A 24,526-nucleotide genomic window follows, 5' to 3' on the forward strand; every position below is an offset into this window, starting at 1 on the left:
TTTCCCACGGGACCCTTTATTAACCCCAACATCATTCCTAGTGGGTCAAGAGGGGTCTACCTTGCCCCCTTTCATTAAATTCCCCCTTCGTTTTTCTCCTCCTCTTTTCTCTCGATCCTACCGAGAGACAAGATGGCGTCCGCTCCGGACTGTTTAGAATGTTGACAGACACCAGAGAGCCAATCAGCTTCGCTTCGCAAAGCTCCGTAACGCGACAAGTACGCGAACCGGAGCGCTACCCGGGACGCTGTCACAGATATATAATTTTTTTTAAACGTTAATTTCTCAAAATCCACTGGAGCACATATATTGAGACCCAGCAAAGGCACATCGGGCTAACAGTCCCTACAATTTTGCCAAGTTTCGTGCAAATCCATTCAGCCGTTCGAGCTAAAAGTGAGGCCAAACGCCCTATGGAAAACTCAATGTTAAAAACGCGTTTTGGGACCCCCCTTTTTTCTCGGCCCCCCCTTGACGAAACCCCCCCAAATTTTCAGGGGCTGCTCAGAAACAAAATGCGCCATTTTCCTGAAAATTTCAGCCGATTCCGTCCACAAACGCCAAAGTTATTAGACATAGAATTTTCAAAAGTTACATAGAGAAAAAATCCTAACTATATATACCTACTGGCGACCGCCAGTAGGTAATATATAGCTAATTTACATTTGTCTTGTAGTTAACTATAATTCAAGGTAATTAATTTAATTTTACACTATTTTTTTGCTTTGTGTTTTAGGTAGCAACTTTAGATGTATCTTTTTTACAATTATTTTAGTGATGTAGTAGCTATAATTTATACTATTAAGGTATATATATATATATATATATATATATATATATATATATATATATATATATATATATATATATGTATATATATATATATATATAGTTATTTTAATGTTTTTAAATAGATTTCTAGTCACAGGTTGATAACTTATTTAAAAAAGAGACTTGTAATTGTATATATTTCCAAACAATTAGCAATTTTCTTTACAAAAGAAACAATTGGCAATGGGAAGTATATGAATAAATATATATAAAAATGTATTTATATATATAATTAGTTCTGTTCATTTGGGATTTAAATGCACTCTATTGATGTTTTTGACCTGTTTTATAGTTGGAGCTGGTAGCAAAACAAAGCAATTACTTTTACTTTGATGAAGTTTTGCTAATATATATATATATATATATATATATATATATATATATATATATATATATATATATATATATATATATATATATATATATATATATATATATATATATAGTTAATTTAATGTTTTTAAAAAGATTTCTAGTTACAGGTTGATAACTTATTTAAAAAATAGACTTGTAATTGTATATATTTCCAAACAATAAGCAATTGTCTTTACAAAAGAAACAATTGTCAATGGTAAGTATATGAATATATATATAAATATATTTTTAAAAAAATTTATATATATGATTAGTTCTGTTTATTTTGGATCTAAATGCACTCTATTGTTGTTTTTGACCTGTTTTATAGTTGGAGCTGGTAGTAAAACAAAGCAATTACTTTTACTTTGATGAAGTTTTGCTCGAGAATTAGCAATGTGAAATAAGAAGTAAACAATTGAATTTTTTCAATTTGATATATATCTATATATTCCTTACCTTTTTTTGGCAGTTAGGTAAAAACAAAAGCAAATTATGCAATGGCTATATTATGTTGATTCTTACTTTGTTTATTTTTTTTCAAACAAATTTATTTTTTTCTTAACATTAATCTTACCTATGTAAATGTTCTATATGATATTTCCTAATTATAAGTATATAGAATATATATATATATATATATATATATATATATATATATATATATATATATATATATATATATATATATATATAGTGTTGATATATGTGTCTTATTGTTTTCCTTGCTATTTCTATACTTACAAGTGAATACAGAAGCAAAATAGATACTTTTACCGTGATGATGTTTTCACTGATGATGTGTCAACCAATTATGAACGTCTGATCTTAATCAATCAATTGGCAATCTAAGGAAGAATGAAAACAAGCATTAATATTGAGTTTACATATTAATATAATAAAAGTGGCTCTATACTCCTAATCATTGTTAGTATATAAAAATATTTAGCAAAAAGTTTTTTAATTAATGCATTACTAGTAATAAAAAGTGTATTACAGTAAGTTATATAGAATAGTATATAGTGTATTATATTGTATGTTAATATATGTTTTTGAAACATTGTGAGTAGAGTGCATGTGTAAAGAGTGCATGTGTAAAGAGTGCATGTGTAAAGAGTGCATGTGTAAAGAGTGCATGTGTAAAGAGTGGCGAAGGTATACGTATAAAGGCATATGTGTAGAAATTGTGTGTACAAAGTGTATATGTAGTACATGCTTTAAGACTATGTGTAGAAGTTGTATGTGTAGTATGTGTGTGGACTGAGTGATGAAGCATATTAGAAGTTGTAAATAGAGTATTAGAAGTAGTGTATGTAGTATAGAGTAACTAGTAAAGTATAGTAGTAAGGAGGATAAAGTGAGCAAGATAGAGAGAGATGGAGGGCAGGAAGAAGAGATGGAAAGAAAGAGGGGTGGATAGGCAAGATTGAGAGTAGGGGAAATATGAAAAGAGAGAAAGATAAAGAAGGAAAGATAAGGAAGAGAGAGAAGTATGATAAGGAAGGAGAGAGGATATAGAGGTGTAGAAAGGAAAAGGTAGAAAAAAAAGATAGAAATGTAAATTACACAATGTGAATTATAGTTGAAGTTGTAAAGAGAGTATTAGAAGCATTGTTTGTGGTTTTAAGCAACTACAAAACAACAATAGGAGAGGCAGGGAGATTAAGGAACACTCTTAGTCCCCTGTTAAATCTAAATAAACAAGAGAAGAGATGTTAAATAAGTCTCAAATTGCCACAGAGACGGAGCGAAGCAACTGGGGAATCGCACACCCACTTTAGGTGGAAAAGAAAGCCCTCACACACCGACCTAGTCAGTGTCATGCTTCATCATTGGGCCCCACCAAAGAGGCCGAATGCCTCTTTGGTGTGCTACGACGCCAGAAGACTGCGGAGCTGGTTGTGTGAAAAGGGCATGCTGTGAGTTTTATAATTAAAAGTGCCTAATGTGTATCTACAAAAATGTTTAATTCTTAATTCTTGATCCTTAGTACACGAATGAAAGAGTTATGTGTCTGAATTTACTGCCAAAGGTAATGGATTTATTAATTCAGAATAATAATTAGTCAGTCAACATGTTTCAGCCTTTACAGTTGTTTAAATTTACCTAGGCATTCATCAGGACAGAATTATACCCCGGCGGTATGGACTCTCTAATCGTCCACCCTGACCTGGGGGCGTGAAAGTGAAAAAATCAAAAAAGTGATTTAGTGCATAAAAAAAAGGGGAAGAGCAGGTTGCTCATTCCAAAAATACTCCTAATTGCGGAGTGTTTCTGCACCTGTAAAACAAATAACACAGACAAACATATAAGACCTACACACAATTAGTTGTAAATATAGGTCATTGCGTTTGTCCAGGGTGCTCCATAGTTGTGGCATAGTGTTCCTAAATAAACACTATAGTTAACACCATCTATATATCTATATAGCCTTATAGGGATGATACCACTAACTTTGGGAAGTGAAGTGGAAAAATGTGTGTAAAGCACACAAAGTAGCTAGAAAGTGTTGATGAAGAGAGAAGACGCATGAGAGAGATCAAGAGAGATGGAAGGCAAGAAGAAAAGTAAGTGCAGAATGGAGTGAGAAGATAGCAAATAAAGAGTGCAGGATAGAAAGTGAAGACAAGATGGAGACGTAGATAGAGAGTGAAGGCAGGAAGGAGAGAGGACACAGGAGAGAGAGAGAGAGAAGGTAGGATGTAAAGGGAGGGTAGGATGTAGGGCATGAGCAAGAAGGAGGAATGGATGGAAGAAGGTGCAGGAGCGAGAGGGACGGTAGAGTGAAAAGAAAGCAGAAAGGAGATAGAGATAGATAGAATAATGTTTTTTTGGTACATTTCTACATCGTGTGAGCTGCTTAGTGAGTTTGCTCGTGTCTCGTGATGTGGCTCGCTTTTTCCGTGGTGCAAGGACTTGCAGGTAAGCTATTTTGTCTTTTGTAAGACAAATACTGTAATTTTTTTTTTGAATGCTCTGTATTTGTGACCAAATTTTTTTTGTTTGCCGGTATTTGACAGCAGAGTTGAGCACGTATTTCTGGTCACCATTTTGTCTTGTGATCTTGGTGTGACTTATTCAGGTAAGTGCGACTCATCGTAGATAGATTGTAATGTAATTAGTATTTTTCTTACAGGTAACTTCAGGCTTTTGTTTATATTCTTCTAATATGTTGTTTTTCTTTTGCACCTCTCTTGTGTTTGCTTTCTAGGTTTGCCCATGTACTGGGAGCTCCGTGTGCTTTGCTCGTGGTGCAAGTAAGCTATTTTTTCGTTTTCGCTATTAATCACTCTTTTCTGTTTTATTTGTAGCTTTCCTCGTGTTCTGTGAGCTGCTTGGTAAGTTTGCTCGTCTCTTATGATCTCTGGCTACTGTAGTGCATTGCTTGCTGTCTTAGTGGAGAGGATGAGAAAGAGGCAAAGAGAGAAAAAAGAGAGAAAGATAAAGTAAAAAAAGGAGAGAGTGCAGGAGAGAGAAGCATGATAAATAGGGAGGAGAAGAAAGGACACATAAGAGAGATGGCAAGATAAAGAGAGATAGAGAATAAAAACAAGGAGAGAGATAGAAAGGAGAACATGAAAGAGAGAGATAGAAAGAGGACAAGAAGCAGAGGGGGTTGTAAAAGGAGGGGGCAAAAGAGGGGCAAGAGGAAAAGAGATAGTTCAGGAACGGGAAGAGAGAGTAGATAAAGAAGAAAGGCACGAGAGTTGAAAAGGGAGAGGGGGTAAGAAGGAGAGGGAGGCTAATAAGGAGAAGGCGAGCAAGAGAGAAAGAGAGAGAGGGCAAGATAGAGAGGAAAGGCACAAGAGAGAGGGAAGGCAAGATGTAGAGGGTGAGCAGGATAAAGACAAATTGGGAGGAAAGACAAGAAGGAGAGAGAAATGGAGAGATGGAAATGAAGGGTAGGAAGTAGAGAGAGATGAAAAAGGAGAGAGGGGCAAAGAAAGGGCAATAGGAAAATAGAGAGTGCAAGAAAAGAAGGAGAGAGAGTTGGTGACTGAAAGAAGAGAGTGAGAGAAGGCAAATAGAGAGGAAAGGCACGCGAGAGAGTGCAAGAGAGAGAAGCATGATAGATAAGGAGGAGGAGAAAGGACGCATGAGAGCGAGAGATCAAGAGAGAGGGAAGGCAGGAAGAAAAGTAAGGGCAGAATGGAGTGAGAAGGCAAAATACAGAAAGAGTAAAAGATAGAAAAAGAAGCCAAGATGAGGAGGGAGATGGAGAGAGGACACGGGAGTAAGAACAGGAGAGAGAGAAAGCAGGAAGTAAAAGGAAGGTAGGAGGTAAGGCATAAGCAAGAAGAAGGGAAGGAGAGAGCAGATGGAAGAGGGAGCAGGAGGGAGAGGGACAGAGGGAAAAAAAGCATAAAGGAGATGGAGATAGAGATAGAGAGAAGAATGATAGATAAGGAGGAAGAGGAACACAGAGTGTTGGAAAGAGGAAAAGAGAGAAAGATAAAGAGTTAAAAGAAAAATAAGAGAAGGTGCAGGAGAGAGAAGCATGATAGAGAGGGAGCAAGAAGAAAAGAGAGAGAGCAGATGGAATAGGGGGCAGGAGGGAGAAGGAAGAGAGCAGAAAGGAGAGGGAGATATAGAGAAGAGAGAGCGATAAAGAAGTAATTTTAAAAAAAGGGAGAGAGTGCAAGAGAGAAGCATGCTAGATAAGGAGGAGGAGATGACGCATGAGAGACATTAAGAAAAAGAGAAAGCAAGATAAAGAGAAATAGAAAAGAAAGACAAGAGAGAGCAAGTAGGAAGGAGAGAAAGAGAGGGCAGATAGAATAGGGGGCAGGAGGGAGAGAGACAGAAGAGGGAAGAGAGCAGGAAAAACAGTGAGATAAAGAGGAGAGAAAAGAGTGAAAGTTCAAGTAATAAAAAAAAGGAGAGAGAAGCATGATAGATAGGGAGGAGGAGAGAAGACGCATGAGATTAAGAGAGAGGGAAAGCAAGATAAAGAGAAATAGAAAAGAAAGACACGCGAGAGAGATAGAAAAGGAGAACATGAAAGAGAGATGAAAAGAGAGGGCAAGAAGCAGAGAGTTAGAAAAGGAGGAGGAGAGAAGACGCATGAGATTAAGAGAGAGGGAAAGCAAGATAAAGAGAAATAGAAAAGAAAGACAAGCGAGAGAGATAGAAAAGGAGAACATGAAAGAGAGATGAAAAGAGAGGGCAAGAAGCAGAGAGTTAGAAAAGGAGAGAGGGGCAAAATGTTAAGAGATAGTTTAGGAACGGGAGGAAACAGAGATTGTGACGGAAGGAAGAAGGTGAGAGAGGGTAGATAAAGAAGATAAGCACAAGAGTGTGAAGGTAAGATGGAGAGAGTGGGCAGAATAGAGAGAGATAAAGGCATACAAGAGAGAGCGAGATATAGGGAGGAGAGAAAAGAAGGAGATGGAAAGGGTATGCAAGAAGAAGAGAGGGGCAAAAGGTAAAAAGAGAGCAAGAAGGAGAGAGATAAAGATAGAAGGAATAGGAAAAGAGAGGGCAGGAGAGATAAGCAATCTCAATCCGTCTCAATCACTCTGTAACTCCCTTAACTCCTTCTTTATTGAGAAGGTAGCTCTCATCAAGGCCAACATCCCTCCCGCACTCCCGACATCGATCACTGTTCACCCGCCCCCCGCTGCTCCTCTCCTCACTCAGCTTCCCCCTTTGACACGAGAAACCCTCCTCCCCTTACTGGCCCGGGTAAAATCGGGTTCACCTCAGGACATCGGACCGGCATGTGCCCTGAAAGAGATCTTTTCCAGCTGTTACTCCCCTCCACTCACATTAATCAATCACTCCCTTAAAATTGGCATCGTCCCAAATGCCCACAAATCAGCAGTCATTATTCCGATCCTAAAAAAGGCAGGTGCCGATCCAACTCTGCCGGCTAACTACCGTCCCATTTCCCTTCTCCCTTACCTGGCGAAGGTCTCAGAGGCTCATGTTACCGGGACTCTGAGCTCCTTTGTGTAGTCCACTGGCCGCCTTTCCTCTTGTCAGGCAGGTTTTCGCCCGCTGCACTCAACCGAGAAGGTGGTAGTTTCGGTGATGGACAAACTGAGGGAGGGCATTGACATCTGCCTCCCCCAGGCCCTGGTCCTCTTAGACCTGTCCGCCGCGTTCGACACGGTGGATCATGACATTCTGTTGACCCGTGTCGAGGCGGCGGGCATTGGGGGCACGGCCCATGCCTGGCTCCGGTCCTTTTTAACGGACAGGGAGCAGTCCGTCCATCTGGCAGACTTTGCTGCCCCTCCTCGCAGAGTGACTTGCGGCGTTCCCCAGGGCTCCTCCTTGTCCCCCCTGTTATTTAATTTATACATCTCACCCCTCATTTTTTCTTTACAGCAGATGGAGGTCTCGGTGTTCAATTACGCCGACGACCTCCAACTCATCTTTAACCTCTCCCACTCCCCCACCTCTGCCCAGAACTTCCAGAGGGTGATGCTCTTCATCCAAGATTGGATGAACTGCAACCACCTCAAACTGAATCCCGACAAAACCGAACTGGTTTTGACTGGGAGTGGTTGCAGTCCTTGGTCCCCTTCCTTCTGGCCCCACTCACTTGGTTCCCCTCCCCTCCCGGTTCCTAAGGTCAAAACCCTAGGCATCTTTATCAATTCCCAGCTCTCTCTTCACACGCAGGTTCACTCAGTGGTGTCTTCCTGTTTCTTTTCCCTTCGCACCATTCGTAAGGTCTCCCGTTTTTTTTCTGCTCCCGCCCTTAAGCTCATTCTCATGGCCATGGTGCTATCGCGCCTTGACTATGGGAATGTGGTCTATAATGGCGCCCCAGACTATCTAATTCGCCGGCTTCAACTGATACAAAATCAGGCTGCCCGCTTGATTTACGGTCTCTCTAAATTTCACCATGCCACCCCTCTGTTGCAATCTCTGCACTGGTTACCGGTGAAGGAGAGGGCTCTTTTCAAGTTGGGCTGCATTACTTATCAGCCTAGGTCAGGGACTGCCCCCGCTTTCCTTTGTGAAGCTATATCTTCCTATCTTCCGGCCAGAGAGCTCCGCTCCTCTCACCAGGCCCTCTTGTCAGTTCCCCGCTTCAGGAAGCAGAGGTCCGGGGGGACGAGATTTGCGGTTCTAGCCCCATCCTTTTGGAACTCGCTCCCTTTTGCCCTCAGAGCTTCTACTTCCTATCAGGAATTCCGTAAACATCTCAAGACCTTCCTGTTTTCCAGATCCCTAGCAGTCTAGCCTTCCTCTCTGCCTCCACTGGTTCACCGCCGCCTAGCGCCATGAAACCGTCCCGGTATAAGCGCGCTTAATAAATATGTTAAAATTCAAATTCAAGCATGATAGAAAAGGAGGGAGAGAGCAAGCAGAAGGGAGAGAGGACGCAGGAAATGGAGAGAGAAGGAAAGTAGGAATAAAAGTGAGAGCAGAATAGAGTGAGGGAGTAAGAAAGAAAAGGAGTGCAGGATATAAAGGAAAGGGAAGATGGGAAGACAGGAGAGAGGGTAGAAGAGAGGGGATGCAGAAAAGAGAGTAGAGGAGAAGAAAGAGAGATAGTAGGAGAAAGAGTGAGGGAAGAATAGAGCAGGAGTAAATAAAAGAGAAAGACTGATGGCAAAATGGGGAAGGAGATGCAGAGTAAATGCAAGAGAGATAAAGAAAGGCAAGAATGCAAATTTGTAATGTAATTAGTATTTTTTTACGTTCAATATTAATCACTCTTTTTTCTTTTTTTATGTTTCCTCGTGCCGCGTCTCAGTGGTGTAAGGACTTTCAGGTAAGCGATGCTGTCTTTTGTAAAACAAATAATACTGTCACTTTGAATGCTCCGAATTTGACTACATTTTTTTTTCTTTTGTTGCAGGTATTTGACGGCAGGGTGGGCCAAGTATTGCCGGTCGCCATTTTGTCTTGTGATCTTTGGCTCGCTGTCTCAGTCTCCATGGTGCAAGGACACCCATAGAGAGAGATGTAGATGGAGGGCAGTAAGAAGAGAGCAGTTGGAAGAGGGGGCAAGAGGAAGAGTGATGGCAAAGGGAAAAAAAGCAGAAAGGAGAGGGAGATAAAGAGAATAATGATAGATAAGGAAGGAGAGATAAGCATAATAAATAAGGAGTGAGAGAGCAAGCCGAAAGGAGAGGACGCAACAAATAGAGAGAGCAAGAGAGAGAAGAAAAGGAGGAGTAAAAGTGAGAGCAGAATAGAGTGAAGGAGTAAAAGAAAAAGAGTGCATGATAGAAGGAAAGAGAAGATGGGAAGACAGGAGAGAGAAGGTAGAAGAGAGGGGATGCAAAAAAGACAGAGGGAGAGGAGAAAAAAGAAAGAAAGTAGGAGAAAGAGTGAGGGAAGAATAGAGCAGGAGTAAATAAAAGAGAGAGACTGATGCCAAAATGGGGAAGGAGATGCAGAGTAAATGCAAGAGAGAGATAAAGAAAGGCAAAAATGCAAAATTGAAAGGGAAGGCAAGAGAGAGGGAGATGTATGTATATTGCATGTGCTGTCTTAGTATCTAAGCATTTGCTGCAGGGACCTGTAAAGAAGATGGGGAGGAAGATATATGGTGTGTGCAGGGACCTGTAAACAAAGTCTTCGTTATAAGTTTTCCTTATTCTTTAGCTCTGACCTCTCTCCTGACTACAACCTCACCAGTGCAGCTTTCATCTACAAACGTGTTAAATGTGCTTTATGAGCCAAATTGTGTGTATAACCATCCAGCAAAGAATGCCCAGTACAGACAGCTAGTACTACCAAAAAAAATGTATAAAGTGAAATAAGTTTTAAGTATGAACGTACCGTGTTCAAAGAACGAATTTGAAAGATGTGTAGTCGATGGAGCAGTTGCAACAAATGTCTATTTTTTTTTCCTGTAAAAGTAAAATATACTGTTAGCAAAAGAGTGAGGACATTTGTGTGAAGTATATTAGAAGTTGTAAATAGAGTATTAGAAGCACTCTGTGTATTATAGAGTAACTAGTATAGTATAGTAGTAAAGAGTATAAAGTAGCAAGGTAGAGAGAGATAGAGATGGAGGTCAGTAACAAGAGAGATGGAAAGAAAGAGGGGAGGATAGGCAAGAGGGAAAGGAGTGAAAATAAAAAAGAGAGAAAAGAGAAAGATAAAGAAGAAAGGATGAGGAAGAGTGGAAGTGAGAGAGAAGCTTGATAAGAAAGGAGAGGACGCAGAGAGGAGGTGAAAAGAAGAGAGAGAAAGATAAAGAAGGAAGAAAGAGGAAGAGAGTGCAGGAGATAGAAGTATGATAGATAAGGAAGTAGAGAGGATGCAAGAGAAATGGAGATCATGAGAGAGAACGTAGAAAGGGGGAAAAGAGTGCAGAATGGAGTCAGAGGGCAAAAAATAGAAGGAGTGCAAGATGGAAAGGGAGAACAAGATACGGAAGGAGATAGAGAGTGAAACTAAGAGAGGGCAAAAGGGAGAGCAAGAAAGAGAGAGAGAAGGCAGGATGTAAAGGGAGGGTGGGCATGAGCAAGAAAGAATTAAGAAGGGAGCAGTTGGAAGAGGGGGCAAGAGGGAGAGTGATGGCAAAGGGAAAAGAGCAGGAGGGAGATAAAAAGAGAAGCATGATAGAGAGGGAGCAAGAAGGAAGGAGAGAGAGCAGATGGAATAGGGGGCAGGAGGGAGAGGGAAGAGAGCAGAAAGGAGAGAGATATAGAGAAGAGAGAAGAGAGTGCAGAATGGAGTCAGAGGGCAAGAAACAGAAGGAGTGCAAGATGGAAAGGGAGAACAAGATAGGGAAGGAGATAGAGAGTGAAACTAAGAGAGAGGGCAAAAGGGAGAGCAAGGGAGAGAGAAGGCAGGAGGTAAAGGGAGGGTGGGAGGGAGGGCATGAGCAAGAAAGAAGTAAGAAGGGAGCAGTTGGAAGAGGGGGCAAGAGGGAGATTGATGGCAAAGAGAAAAGAGCAGAAAGGAGAGGGAGATAAAGAGAGAAGCATGATCGAGAGGGAGCAAGAAGGAAGGAGAGAGAGCAGATGGAATAGGGGGCAGGAGGGAGAGGGAAGAGAGAGCATAAAGGAGAGAGATATAGAGGAGAGCGATAAAGAAGTAATTTAAAAAAAGGAAGAGAGAGTGCAAGAGAGAGAACGGGAGGAAACAGATTGTGACAGAAGAAAGAAGGTGAGAGAGGGTAGATGAAGAAAAGCACAAGAGTGTGAATGTAAGATGGAGAGTGTGGGCAAAATAGAGAGAAATAAAGAAGGAATACAAGATAGCGACATATAAGGAGGAGAGAAAGAAAGGAGAGAGATGGAAAGGGTATGCAAGAAGAAGAGAGGGGCAAAAGGTAAGAGAGCAAGAGGGAGAGAGATAAAGATAGAAGGAATAGGAAAAGAGAGGGCAGGAGAGATAAGCATGATAGAAAAGGAGGGAGAGAGCAAGCAGAAGGGAGAGAGGACGCAGGAAATAGAGAGATAAAGAATGAATTCAAGAGAGATAGCGAGATATAGGGAGTAGAGAAAGAAAGGAGAGAGATGGAAAGGGTATGCAAAAATAAGAGAGGGGCAAAAGGTAAAGAGAGCAAGAGGGAGAGAGAGATAAAGATAGAAGGAATAGGAAAAGAGAAGGAATGAGAGATAAGCATAATAGATAAGGAGTGAGAGAGCAAGCCGAAGGGAGAGGACGCAAGAAATAGAGAGAGCAGGAGAGAGAAGGAAAGGAGGAGTAAAAGTGAGAGCAGAATAGAGTGAGGGAGTAAAAGAAAACGAGTGCATGATAGAAGGAAAGAGAAGATGGGAAGACAGGAGAGAGAAGGTAGAAGAGAGGGGATGCAAAAGAGAGGGAGAGGAGAAGAAAGAAAGAAAGTAGGAGAAAGAGTGAGGGAAGAATAGAGCAGGAGTAAATAAAAGAGAAAGACTGCTGGCAAAATGGGGAAGGAGATGCAGAGTAAATGCAAGAGAGAGAAAGAAAGGCAAAAATGCAAAATTGAAAGGGAAGGCAAGAGAGAGGGAGATGTATGTATGTTGCATGTGCTGTCTCAGTATCTAAGCATTTGCTGCAGGGACCTGTAAAGAAGATGGGGAGGAAGATATAGGGTGTGTGCAGGGACCTGTAAACAAAGTCTTGGTTATAAGTTTTCCTTTTTCTTTAGCTTTGACCTCTCTCCTGACTACGACCTCACCAGTGCAGCTTTCATCTACAAACGCGTTAAATGTGCTTTATGAGCCAAATTTTGTGTATAAGCATCCAGCAAAGAATGCCCAGTACAGACAGCAAGTACTACCAAAAAAAATGTATAAAGTGAAATAAGTTTTAAGTATGAACGTACCGTGTTGAAAGAACGAATTAGAAAGATGTGTCGTCGATGGGGCAGTTGCACCAAATGGCAAATTGTTTGTCCTGTAAAAGTAAAATATACTGTTAGCAAAAGATTGAAAAGAGTGAGGACATTTGTGTGAAGTATATTAGAAGTTGTAAATAGAGTATTAGAAGCACTGTATGTATTATAGAGTAACTAGTATAGTATAGTAGTAAAGAGTTTAAAGTAGCAAGGTAGAAAGAGATAGAGATGGAGGTCAGGAAGAAGAGAGAGATGGAAAGAAAGAGGGGAGGATAGGCAAGAGGGAAAGGAGTGAAAATAAAAAAGAGAGAAAAGAGAAGGATAAAGAAGAAAGGATGAGGAAGAGTGCAAGTGAGAGAGAAGCTTGATAAGAAAGGAGAGGACGCAGAGAGGAGGTAAAAAGAAAAGAGAGAAAGATAAAGAAGGAAGAAAGAGGAAGAGAGTGCAGGAAATAGAAGTATGATAGATAAGGAAGTAGAGAGGATGCAAGAGAAATGGAGATCATGAGAGAGAACATAGAAAGGGTGAAAAGAGTGCAGAATGGAGTCAAAGGCCAAAAAACAGAAGGAGTGCAAGATGGAAAGGGAGAACTAGATAGGGAAGGAAATAGACAGTGAAACTAAGAGAGAGGGCAAAAGGGAGAGCAAGAGAGAGAGAAGGCAGGAGGTAAAGGGAGGGTGAACATGAGCAAGAAATAATTAAGAAGGGAGCAATTGGAAGAGGGGGCAAGAGGGAGAGTGATGGCAAAGGGAAAAGAGCAGAAAGGAGAGGGAGATAAAGAGAGAAGCATAATAGAGATGGAGCAAGAAGGAAGGAGAGAGAGCAGATGGAATAGGGGGCAGGAGGGAGAGGGAAGAGAGAGCAGAAAGGAGAGAGATATAGAGGAGAGCGATAAAGAAGTAATTTAAAAAAAGGAAGAGAGAGTGCAAGAGAGAGAACGGGAGGAAACAGATTGTGACGGAAGAAAGAAGGTGAAAGAGGGTAGATAAAGAAGAAAAGCACAAGAGTGTGAAGGTAAAATGGATAGAGTGGGCAAAATAGAGAGAAATAAAGAAGGAATACAAGAGAGAGCGAGATATAAGGAGGAGAGAAAGAAGGAGAGAGGTGGAAAGTGTATGGAAGAAGAGAGGGGCAAAAGGTAAAGAGAGCAAGAGGGCGAGAGAAATAAAGATAGAAGGAATAGGAAAAGAGAAGGCAGGAGAGATAAGCATAATAGATAAGGAGGGAGAGAGCAAGCAGAAGGGAGAGGACGTAAGAAATAGAGGGAGCAGGAGAGAGAAGGAAAGGATGAGTAAAAGTGAGAGCAGAATAGAGTGAGGGAGTAAAAGAAAAAGCGTGCATGATAGAAGGAAAGAGAAGATGGGAAGACAGGAGAGAGAAGGTAGAAGAGAGGGGATGAAAAAAAGAGAGGGAGAGGAGAAGAAAGAAAGAAAGTAGGTGTAATAGTGAGGGAAGAATAGAGCAGGAGTAAATAAAAGAGAAAGACTGATGGCAAAATGGGGAAGGAGATGCAGAGTAAATGCAAAAGAGAGATAAAGAAAGGCAAGAATGCAAAATTGAAAGGGAAGGCAAGAGAGAGGGAGATGTATGTATGTTGCGTGTGCTAGCTTAGTATCTAAGCATTTGCTGCAGGGACCTGTAAAGAAGATGGGGATGAAGATATAGGGTGTGAAGGCAGGAGAGAGAGGGCAGAAGAGAGAGAGGATGCAGGAGAGAGAGGGAGAGCAAAGGAAAGAGAGAAAGTAGGAGAAAGAAGGAGAGAAGAATAGTGCGAGAGTGAAAGAAAGAAGGACAGTGAAGGTAAAATTGTGAGGGAGATGCAGAGTAAATGCAGGAGAGAGAGATAAGGAAAGGCAAGAAAGAGAAATTGAAAGGGAAGGCAGGAAAGAAGGAGATATATGTATATTGCGTGTGGTAAATGAGTTTCTAAGCATCTCCTACAGGGACCTGTAAAAAAAGTCTTGGTTATAAGTTTTCCTTCTCTCCTGACTACGACTTCACCAGTGCAGCTTTCACCTACAAACGCGTAAGATGTGCTTTATGAGCGAAATTTTGTGTATAACTATACAGCAAAGAATGCCCAGTACAGACAGCAATTAGTACAAAAAGTAATGTATTAAGTAAAACAAGTTTCAAGTATGAACGTACCGTGTTTAAATAACGATTTTGAAATATGTGTAGTCGATGGGTCAGTTGCAACAAACGTCTAGTTTTTTTTCCTATAAAACACAAATATAGCGTTAGCAAAAGATTACGAGTGCACGCAAAACAAGCAGTGATTTTCTAATGCAAACTGTGCAAATTGAATCTTAGCTAAAGCTTTGCGTATTAGCTATTAATGTATTCCAATGTAATAGTATGGCAATTATTTGCGTCACGTTACTGGTTTGTATGTGCCTTTAAAAATATAGAAATCTGCGCATGCACTTAGTGAAAATAAAACAAGGAATGTTGTCAGTGTTTTATTTCATTTCTCGCATCGTCCAAAGCACAGTTTGTGAACTAAAGTTGTAACTAAACTTATATAAATGTGAAAGATTAGTCTTACCTGAACATATGGCCTTTTGTCTATCCCCAAAACTATGTAAAAGACATAAAGCTCCCCACTGTACTAAGACGCTTCAGTTTTTGGATATCTTGGTATGGTATAATTGTCACTTTTAGTCATCATTTCAAATTTCTCCTTGTAAAGACATTAACAATGCGACTATATTCTTACATAGACATTTTTTTCTAACTTCAAGCGTTTTATATTCCAAACGCTCAATAGAAGTACTCCGCAGCAGACTGCGCGCGGATAGCTCTTCTATTACGACTACATTTTGCACATCCTGCGGTTCACCGCCAACTCCAAGGAGTAATTAATGGGCAAGTGCCGCGAGCCACCTTACTCTTGAACTCAGCTGCAAGGAGTTATTGTAATATGCCCGTAAAGCTAGCAATGTTAGAATCTGCCAGGCCCAAGATCGAAGCACAAAAAAATAAATATAGCTTCCCACACAACGTCGCCGGATGTCACTTTATCATAACGACTTATGCTCTCACTAACTCTAGAGTTAACACAAACACATGCGTGTGCCCAGCTGACTCTTAGTCCCACGATTAAAACACGAGAAAAGAAACAGGTCGGATGTCGCCTTATAATAACACACTTTCTTGCTCTCACTAAATTTGAGTATAGTAAAGGTAAAGTAAGCAATGTTAAAAAGAATGTCTAACTACATTTTGCGTCGACATGCGTGCAATGTTTAAGACTACAAAGCTTACATACGCAAACATTAACATCTTAAATGCACAGTTTGCCGATGTCAAATAAATTACCCAAACGCCATAACAAAAACTATTGAAGACTATAAAGCTTACATGCGCAAACATTTACACCTTAAATGTACATATTAACGATTTACAAAAAATATCAGAAAGGCCTTAAAATGTAAGCATTTGTTAAAATCTGCCAGCCCCAGGATATAAGCACAATAAAAGAAATATAACTTTGCACTGAAAGTCGTCGGATCTCACCTTATCGTAACGGACCTTCATGCTCTCACTAAATCTAGAGTTGACACGAACACATGCTTGTGCTCAGCTGGCCAGGCCCAAGATCGAAGCACAAAAAAATAAATATAGCTTCGCACACAACGTCGCCGGATGTCACTTTATCATAACGACTTTCATGCTCTCACTAACTCTAGAGTTAACACAAACACATGCGTGTGCCCAGCTGACTCTTAGTCCCACGATTAAAACACGAGAAAAGAAACAGGTCGGATGTCGCCTTATAATAACACACTTTCTTGCTCTCACTAATTTTGAGTATAGTAAAGGTAAAGTAAGCAATGTTAAAAAGAATGTCTAACTACATTTTGCGTCGACATGCGTGCAATGTTTAAGACTACAAAGCTTACATACGCAAACATTAACATCTTAAATGCACAGTTTGCCGATGTCAAAAAAGCTTACATGCACAAACATTTACACCCTAAATGTACATATTGACGATTTACAAAAAATAACAGAAAGGCCTTAAAATGTAAGCATTTGTTAAAATCTGCCAGCCCCAGGATATAAGCACAATAAAAGAAATATAACTTTGCACTGAAAGTCGTCGGATCTCACCTTATCGTAACGGACCTTCAGGCTCTCACTAAATCTAGAGTTGACACGAACACATGCTTGTGCTCAGCTGACTGTCAGCCCCACGATTAAAGCACGATAAATAAATCTGGCATCGCACAGAAACAGGGCATCCTAAATGTACATATTGACGAATTACTTTAAATAACAGAAAGGCCTAAACTTACATGCGCAAACATTTTCATCTTAAATGCACAGTTTGCCGATGTATAACTTTGCACTGAAAGTCGTCGGGTCTGACCTTATCCTAACGGTCCTTTATGCTCTCACTAAATCTAACGGTCCTTCATGCTCTGACTAAATCTAGTGTTGACACGAACACATGCTTGTGCTCAGCTAACTCTCAGCCCCACGATTTCAGCATATTAAATAAAATCTGGCATCACACAGAAACAGGGCATCCAAAATGTACATAATGCCGAATTTCAATAAATAACAGAAAGGCCTTAAAATGTAAGCATTTGTTCGAATTTGCAAAGTCCAGGAATAAAGTAGACATGCGCAAACATTTATATCGTAAATATACCTATTGGCGATGTACCAAAAAGAACTCAAAGGCATTAAACAAAAACATGGTGAAATTGGCCAAATGCATATGCAACACAATTTAAATGTAAAGTGATACGTATTCTTACTGCTTTGTTTGCGCGTATAAAACAGAAAAATGTGCTCGTAATACCGCTGCTCAAAAGAATTAATTGTCAGTGAACTCTACGCTAAGAAAGCACATATTTCCACAATAGTCTGTAAAGTAAACATGAGCAAATTAAAACAAAAGTCTGATGCAACAGGCTATTTTATTCAGCTATAGACTAAGTAACTTACAGTTTTTCTAGAGAGGCTCCAGTCCGCTGTCTCGAAGTATACCTTCTGAGCTCGCTCGAAGATTCTAGAAAGGCTCCAGTCCGCTGTCTCGAAGTATACCTTCTGAGCTCGCTCGAAGAAATGTTTCTTACCATAGCTGTAGTCCTTTACATACTGTGGAAGACAAAAAATCGCAGTTACTTAATTAAATAACAAAAGACTTGAAAACTTTGTTGTAAAGAACATGTAGGTGAGATGTTGTTTAGGATGTTGCTGTCTCGACATATGTAAATTGCAGATAGGAGGCTGTCTGGCAGAATGAAAAGGTCGTGGATGTTGTGACTCGTTAGAGTACTTAGTGGCTACGTGCGACTTTTGCCTGTCTTGAATATCAAAGCATGGTGGTAGACGAGTTGGAGCCACGCCGCCTGCAAATAAAAAAAACGTGCTGTTGAATGTCATTTTGCAAAAGTAGAAAAAACACAGGATAGCTTTTTGCAAAAATTTCCTACACAGAAAGCACACGATATAAAATAGCTATTAAAGTAAGCATAATAGAAATACGAGTCCCACCCTTCAGTCAAATACCTGCAACGAAAACAAAATAGATGTATTAAAAAATACAGAGCATTCAAAGAAACAAACTGTTTTTTTTTACAAAAGACAAAATCGATACAATCGCTTACATGAAAGTCCTTGCACCACGGAGACAGCGAGCCAAAGATCACAAGAGACACGAGCAAACTCACCAAGCAGCTGAGGCGACACGAAAGTACCTAAAAAAGAAGCAGAAAAGAGAGATTAATATCGAACACGCCAAATAGCTTACTTGCACCACGAGCAAAGCGCACGGAGGACACGTCCGAACACAGAAAGGAAACACGAGAGAGCTGCAAAAGAAAAATATATTCTAAGATTATAAACAAAGGAACATGAAGTTACCTGTAACAAAACACTAATTACATTACAAACTATCTACGACGAGTCGCACTTACCTAAATAAGTCACGCCAAGATCACAAGACAAAATGGCGATCAAAAATACATAACCCACCCATTACAAAGTATCTACAACGAGTCGCACTTACCTGAATAAGTCACGGCAAGATCACAAGACAAAATGGCGAACAAAAATACATGAGCCACCCTTATTACTTTTAAAAAACAGAAAATCGACAAAATCGCCTACCTGAAAGTCCTTGCACCACGGAGACGGAGACAGCGAGCCAAAGATGCCAAAACAAAATGGCGACCGGAAATAGTTGCCCCACCCTGGCGTCAAATACCTGCAAGGAAAGAAAAATAAATTTAGTCAAAAATTCAGAGCATTTAAAGTGACAGTATGTTGTGGTTTACAGAAGACAAAATCGACACAATCGCTTACCTGAAAGTCCTTGCACCACGGAGACAGCGAGGCAAAGATCACAAGAGACACGAGCAAACTCACCAAGCAGCTGAGGCGACACGAAAACACCTAAAAAAAAGCAGAAAAGAGAGATTAATATCGAACACGCCAAATAGCTTACTTGCACCACGAGCAAAGCGCACGGAGGACACGTCCGAACATAGAAAGGAAACACGAGAGAGCTGCAAAATAAAAATATATTCTAAGATTATAAACAAAGGAGCATGAAGTTACCTGTAACAAAACACTAATTACATTACAAACTATCTACGACGAGTCGCACTTACCTGAATAAGTCACGCCAAGATCACAAGACAAAATGGCGATCAAAAATACATAACCCACCCATTACAAAGTATCTACAACGAGTCGCACTTACCTGAATAAGTCACGGCAAGATCACAAGACAAAATGGCGAACAAAAATACATGAGCCATCCTTATTACTTTTAAAAAACACAAAATTGACAAAATCGCCTACCTGAAAGTCCTTGCACCACGGAGACGGAGACAGCGAGCGAAAGATGCCAAAACAAAATGGCGACCGGAAATAGTTGCCCCACCCTGGCGTCAAATACCTGCAAGGAAAGAAAAATAAATTTAGTCAAAAATTCAGAGCATTTAAAGTGACAGTATGTTGTGGTTTACAGAAGACAAAATCGACACAATCGCTTACCTGAAAGTCCTTGCACCACGGAGACAGCGAGGCAAAGATCACAAGAGACACGAGCAAACTCACCAAGCAGCTGAGGCGACACGAAAACACCTAAAAAAAAGCAGAAAAGAGAGATTAATATCGAACACGCCAAATAGCTTACTTGCACCACGAGCAAAGCGCATGGAGGACACGTCCTAACATAGAAAGGAAACACGAGAGAGCTGCAAAATAAAAATATATTCTAAGATTATAAACAAAGGAGCATGAAGTTACCTGTAACAAAACACTAATTACATTACAAACTATCTACGACGAGTCGCACTTACCTGAATAAGTCACGCCAAGATCACAAGACAAAATGGCGATCAAAAATACATAACCCACCCATTACAAAGTATCTACAACGAGTCGCACTTACCTGAATAAGTCACGGCAAGATCACAAGACAAAATGGCGAACAAAAATACATGAGCCACCCTTATTACTTTTAAAAAACACAAATTCGACAAAATCGCCTACCTGAAAGTCCTTGCACCACGGAGACGGAGACAGCGAGCCAAAGATGCCAAAACAAAATGGCGACCGGAAATAGTTGCCCCACCCTGGCGTCAAATACCTGCAAGGAAAGAAAAATAAAGTAAGTCCAAAATTCCGAGCATTGAAAGGGACAGTATTATTTTTGTTACAAAAGACAACATCGCTTACCTGAAAGTCCTTACACCACGGAGAAGGAGACCCGACACGAAAATTGCTTACATGAAATCCCTTGCACCACGGAGACAGCGAGCCAAAGATCCCAAGACTAAATGGCGACTGGAAATAGTTACCCCACCGTGCCGTCAAATACCTGCAACGAAAGGAAGATAAATTAAGTCCAAAATTCCGATCATTTAAAGGGACAGTATTACTTTTGTTACAAAAGACAACATCGCTTACCTGAAAGTCGTTACGCCACGGAGAAGGAGACCCGACACGGAAACACTAGAGAGAACAGCAAAAAAAGCAACATATTAGAAGAATATAAACAAAATAGCCTGAACACCTGTAAGAGAAATACCAATTACATTACAATTTAAATCGCGTACCTGAAATCCCTTGTACCACGGAGACGGAGACAGCGAGCCAAAGATGCCAAAAGAAAATGGCGACCGGAAATAGTTACCCCACCGTGTCGCCGCCAAATACCTGCAAGGAAAGGAAGATAAATTAAGTCAAAAATTCACGGAAACACTAGAGAGAACAGCAAAAAACCCAACATATTAGAAGAATATAAACAAAAGAGGCTGAACACCTGTAAGAAAAATACTAATTACATTACAATCTACGACACCTGTAAGAAAAATACAAATTACATTACAATCTATCTACAACGAGTCGCACTAATACATGACAACATCGCTTACCTGAAAGTCGTTACGCCACGGATAAGGAGACCCGACACGGAAACACTAGAGAGAACAGCAAAAAAACGCAACATATTAGAAGAATATAAAGAAAATAGCCTGAACACCTGTAAGAGAAATACCAATTACATTACAATTTAAATCGCGTACCTGAAATCCCTTGTACCACGGAGACAGCGAGCCAAAGATGCCAAAAGAAAATGGCGACCGGAAATAGTTACCCCACCGTGCCGCCGCCAAATACCTGCAAGGAAAGGAAGATAAATTAAGTCAAAAATTCCGGGCATTCAAAAGAGACAGTATTTTTTTTGTTACAAAAGACAATATCGCTTACCTGAAAGTCGTTACGCCACGGAGAAGGAGACCCGACACGGAAACACTAGAGAGAACAGCAAAAAAAGCAACATATTAGAAGAATATAAACAAAATAGCCTGAACACCTGTAAGAGAAATACCAATTACATTACAATTTAAATCGCGTACCTGAAATCCCTTGTACCACGGAGACGGAGACAGCGAGCCAAAGATGCCAAAAGAAAATGGCGACCGGAAATAGTTACCCCACCGTGTCGCCGCCAAATACCTGCAAGGAAAGGAAGATAAATTAAGTCAAAAATTCATGGAAACACTAGAGAGAACAGCAAAAAACCCAACATATTAGAAGAATATAAACAAAAGAGGCTGAACACCTGTAAGAAAAATACTAATTACATTACAATCTACGACACCTGTAAGAAAAATACAAATTACATTACAATCTATCTACAACGAGTCGCACTAATACATGACAACATCGCTTACCTGAAAGTCGTTACGCCACGGATAAGGAGACCCGACACGGAAACACTAGAGAGAACAGCAAAAAAACGCAACATATTAGAAGAATATAAAGAAAATAGCCTGAACACCTGTAAGAGAAATACCAATTACATTACAATTTAAATCGCGTACCTGAAATCCCTTGTACCACGGAGACAGCGAGCCAAAGATGCCAAAAGAAAATGGCGACCGGAAATAGTTACCCCACCGTGCCGCCGCCAAATACCTGCAAGGAAAGGAAGATAAATTAAGTAAAAAATTCCGGGCATTCAAAAGAGACAGTATTTTTTTTGTTACAAAAGACAATATCGCTTACCTGAAAGTCGTTACGCCACGGAGAAGGAGACCCGACACGGAAACACTAGAGAGAACAGCAAAAAAACGCAACATATTAGAAGAATATAAACAAAATAGCCTGATCACCTGTAAGAGAAATACCAATTACATTACAATTTAAATCGCGTACCTGAAATCCCTTGTACCACGGAGACGGAGACAGCGAGCCAAAGATGCCAAAAGAAAATGGCGACCGGAAATAGTTACCCCACCGTGTCGCCGCCAAATACCTGCAAGGAAAGGAAGATAAATTAAGTCAAAAATTCACGGAAACACTAGAGAGAACAGCAAAAAACCCAACATATTAGAAGAATATAAACAAAAGAGGCTGAACACCTGTAAGAAAAATACTAATTACATTACAATCTACGACACCTGTAAGAAAAATACAAATTACATTACAATCTATCTACAACGAGTCGCACTAATACATGACAACATCGCTTACCTGAAAGTCGTTACGCCACGGATAAGGAGACCCGACACGGAAACACTAGAGAGAACAGCAAAAAAACGCAACATATTAGAAGAATATAAAGAAAATAGCCTGAACACCTGTAAGAGAAATACCAATTACATTACAATTTAAATCGCGTACCTGAAATCCCTTGTACCACGGAGACAGCGAGCCAAAGATGCCAAAAGAAAATGGCGACCGGAAATAGTTACCCCACCGTGCCGCCGCCAAATACCTGCAAGGAAAGGAAGATAAATTAAGTCAAAAATTCCGGGCATTCAAAAGAGACAGTATTTTTTTTGTTACAAAAGACAATATCGCTTACCTGAAAGTCGTTACGCCACGGAGAAGGAGACCCGACACGGAAACACTAGAGAGAACAGCAAAAAAACGCAACATATTAGAAGAATATAAACAAAATAGCCTGAACACCTGTAAGAGAAATACCAATTACATTACAATTTAAATCGCGTACCTGAAATCCCTTGTACCACGGAGACGGAGACAGCGAGCCAAAGATGCCAAAAGAAAATGGCGACCGGAAATAGTTACCCCACGTGCCGCCGCCAAATACCTGCAAGGAAAGGAAGATAAATTAAGTCAAAAATTCCGGGAATTCAAAAGAGACAGTATTTTTTTTGTTACAAAAGACAACATTGCTTACCTGAAAGTCGTTACGCCACGGAGAAGGAGACCCGACACGTCACGGCAGGCTCAAATTTCCACCAATAGCTGCGCGTCCGAGTTGGCCCACCCTACCGGCAACTAAAGAAAAGTTTTTTTTTTTTTTACAAAACACAAAATCGCTTACCTGAAGGAGACCCGACACGTCACGGCAGGCTCAAATTTCCACCAATAGCTGCGCGTCCTAGTTGGCCCACCCTACCGGCAACTAAAGATTTTTTTTTTTTTTTTACAAAACACAAAATCGCTTACCTGAAACTCCTTAGCCACGGAGAAGGAGACCCACGGAGAAGGAGACCCGACACGTCACCACGGAGGAGACCCGACACGTCACGCAAGGATCAATATTCCACCAATAAGCAGGGAGGCAGGTGCCGGCAATGCCGGACCAGATTCGGGGGCGTTCCCGGCTTTTGGCTGACGTAGCGTGACGTAGCCAAAAGCCAAAAAATCTCGGGAACGCCCCCGAATCTGGTCCGGCATTGACGGACAGGCCCATCTTCCAATGGCTAGCCTCCATTTATGGAGCTAGCCAATGGAAGACGGGGGCCGTTCCTGTCTCCCGTACAATACTCATTAGGTTTTCGCCTGCGCGAAAAAGCTGCGCAGAGCACAGCTTTCGCCAGGCAAAACCTAACAAGCATTTACAATGCAATGGTTTTGCCTTTGTTAAAGTTAGAGCTATTGGCATTGCTCTTGACATTATTTTTATTAATGTGTTTTTTTAACATAAATAAATGGCATTGTCATTTACAATGCCACTAGCTTTATCTCCCGCAAATGACACACACAGAGCCCCCCACACACACACACCCACACAGAGCCCCCCACACACACAGCCACACAGAGCCCCCCACGCACACAGCCACACAAAGCCCCTCACACACACAGCCACACAAAGCTTCCTACACACACAGCCACACAAAGCTTCCCACACACACAGCCACAAGGAGCCCTCCACACACACCCACACAGCACAAGCAGGCAACAGGGGCACACGGAGGCACAAGCAGGCAACAGGGGCACATGGAGGCACAAGCAGGCAACAGGGGCACACGGAGGCACAAGCAGGCAACAGGGGCACACAGAGGCACAAGCAGGCAACAGGGGCACACAGAGGCACAAGCAGGCAACAGGGGCACACAGAGGCGCAACAGGGGCACACGGAGGCACAAGCAGAGTCCATAAAAAAACGGCTTTTATTTTGAATGTGGTACTAGGCCTTATGGGTGTGCACTAATTTCGCTTCCAGCACTGACATTCATTACCTCTTTCACCAGTTGTTACTCTATATGCCAAAATATTGTTGATTCTGTCTTATTAGCTCAAACCTGGAAATTCTCCATGCTGTCTTCCTAATTCTTTACCAATGGGTATTTACATTTTGTCTTCGCCTAT

Source organism: Lissotriton vulgaris, chromosome 6 (assembly GCF_964263255.1).
Source record: "Lissotriton vulgaris chromosome 6, aLisVul1.2, whole genome shotgun sequence".
Lineage (NCBI taxonomy): Eukaryota > Metazoa > Chordata > Amphibia > Caudata > Salamandridae > Lissotriton > Lissotriton vulgaris.